The sequence below is a fragment of the Entelurus aequoreus genome, linkage group LG04, assembly GCF_033978785.1.
Source record: "Entelurus aequoreus isolate RoL-2023_Sb linkage group LG04, RoL_Eaeq_v1.1, whole genome shotgun sequence".
NCBI lineage: Eukaryota > Metazoa > Chordata > Actinopteri > Syngnathiformes > Syngnathidae > Entelurus > Entelurus aequoreus.
This window is the reverse complement of record NC_084734.1, coordinates 16065967-16068466: the sequence shown is the minus strand read 5'-3', so window position 1 is coordinate 16068466 and position 2500 is coordinate 16065967.

Genomic DNA, 2500 nt, shown 5'->3' with positions numbered 1-2500 from the left:
CGGTCCTGCAGCGTCTTTACTTGTGTGATATCATGTGCGAAACAAGCAGTCCTGCAGGGTCTCTATACTTGTGTGTGATATCATGTGAGATACAAGCGGTCCTGCAGCGTGTCTACTTGTGTGTGTGTGATATCATGTGCAATACAAGCAGTCCTGCAGTGTGTTTACTAATGTGTGTGATATCATGTGCGATAAAAGCGGTCCTGGAGCGTGTCTACATGTGTGTGACATCATGTGCGATACAAGCAGTCCTGCAGCGTGTCTACATGTGATATCATGTGCAATACAAGAAGTACTGCAGCGTGTCTATACTTGTGTGATATCATGTGCGATACAAGCGGTCTTGCACTGTGTCTACATGTGATATCATGTGCAATACAAGCAGTCCTGCAGCGTGTCTATATGTGTGTGATATCATGTGCGATACAAGCAGTCTTGCAGCATGTCTACCTGTGTGAAATCATGTGCGATACAAGCAGTCTTGCAGCATGTCTACCTGTGTGAAATCATGTGCGATACAAGCGGTCTTGCAGCATGTCTACCTGTGTGAAATCATGTGCGATACAAGCGGTCTTGCAGCGTGTCTACTTGTGTGTGATGTCATGTGCGATACAAGCGGTCTTGCAGCATGTCTACTTGTGTGTGATGTCATGTGCGATACAAGCGGTCTTGCAGCATGTCTACTTGTGTGTGATATCATGTGCGTTACAAGCGGTCTTGCAGTGTGTCTACTTGTGTGTGATATCATGTGCGTTACAAGCGGTCCTGCACCGTGTCTACTTGTGTGTGATATCATGTGCGATAAAAGCGGTCCTGCAGTGTGTCTATTTAAGCATAGCATGTGCGCTACAAGCGGTCCTGCAGCGTGTCTACTTGTGTGTGATACCATGTGCGATACAAGCGGTCCTGCAGTGTGTCAGCTTGTGTGATATCATGTGCGATACAAATAATCCTGCATTGTCTACTAGTGTGTGATATCATGTGCTATTCAAGCAGTCCTGCAACGTGTCTACCTGTGGGTGTGGTATGTGCGATACAAGCGGTCCTGCAGAACGTCTGCTTGTGTGTGATATCATGTGGGATACAAGCGGTCCTGCAACATGTCTAATTGTGTGTGATATCATGTGGGACACAAGCAGTCCTGCAGGGTGTCAATACTTGTGTGTGATATCATGTGCGATACAAGCGGTTATGCAGCATGTCCATACTTGTGTGGGATATCATGTGCGATACAATCAGTCCTGCAGCGTGTCTACTTGTGTGTGATACCATGTGCGATACAAGCGGTCCTGCAGTGTGTCAGCTTGTGTGATATCATGTGCGATACAAATAATCCTGCATTGTCTACTAGTGTGTGATATCATGTGCTATTCAAGCAGTTATGCAACGTGTCTACCTGTGTGTGTGGTATGTGCGATACAAGTGGTCCTGCAGAACGTCTTCTTGTGTGTGATATCATGTGGGATACAAGCGGTCCTGCAACATGTCTAATTGTGTGTGATATCATGTGGGACACAAGCAGTCCTGCAGGGTGTAAATACTTGTGTGTGATATCATGTGCGATACAAGCGGTTATGCAGCATGTCCATACTTGTGTGGGATATCATGTGCGATACAATCAGTCCTGCAGCGTGTCTACTTGTGTGATACCATGTGCGATACAAGCGGTTCAGCAGTGTGTCAGCTTATATGATATCATGTGCGATACAAATAATCCTGCAGTGTCTACTAGTGTGTGATATCATGTGCGATACAAGCAGTCCTGCAACGTGTCTACTTTTGTGATATGTGCGATACAAGTGGTCCTGCAGAACGTCTGCTTGTGTGATATCATGTGCGATACAAGCGGTCCTGCAGCGTGTTTACTTGTGTGTGATTTCATGTGCGATAAAAGCGGTCCTGGAGCGTGTCTACATGAGTGTGACATGTGCAATACAAGCGGTCCTGCAGCATGTCTACTTGTGTGTGACATGTGCAATACAAGCAGTCCTGCAGCATGTCTACTTGTGTGTGATATTATGTGCAATACAAGCAGTCCTGCAGCGTGTTTACTTGTGTGATATCATGTGCGATACAAGCGGTTATGCAGCATGTCCATACTTTTGTGAGATATCATGTGCGATACAAGCGGTCCTGCAGCGTGTCTAATTGCGTGTGATATCATGTGTGATACATGTGGTCCTACAGCATGTCTATACTTGTGTGTGATATCATGTGCGATACAAGCAGTCTTGCACTGTGTCTAATTGTGTGTGATCTCATGTGGGATACACGCGGTCCTGCAGCGTGTCTACTTGTGTGTGATATCATGTGTGATGCGAGCGGTCCTGTAGCGTGTCATGTGTGTGATTTCATGTGCGATAAAAGCGGTCCTGGAGCGTGTCTACATGTGTGTGACATGTGCAATACAAGCGGTCCTGCAGCATGTCTACTTGTGTGTGACATGTGCAATACAAGCGGTCCTGCAGCGTGTTTACTTGTGTGTGATATCATGTGCGAC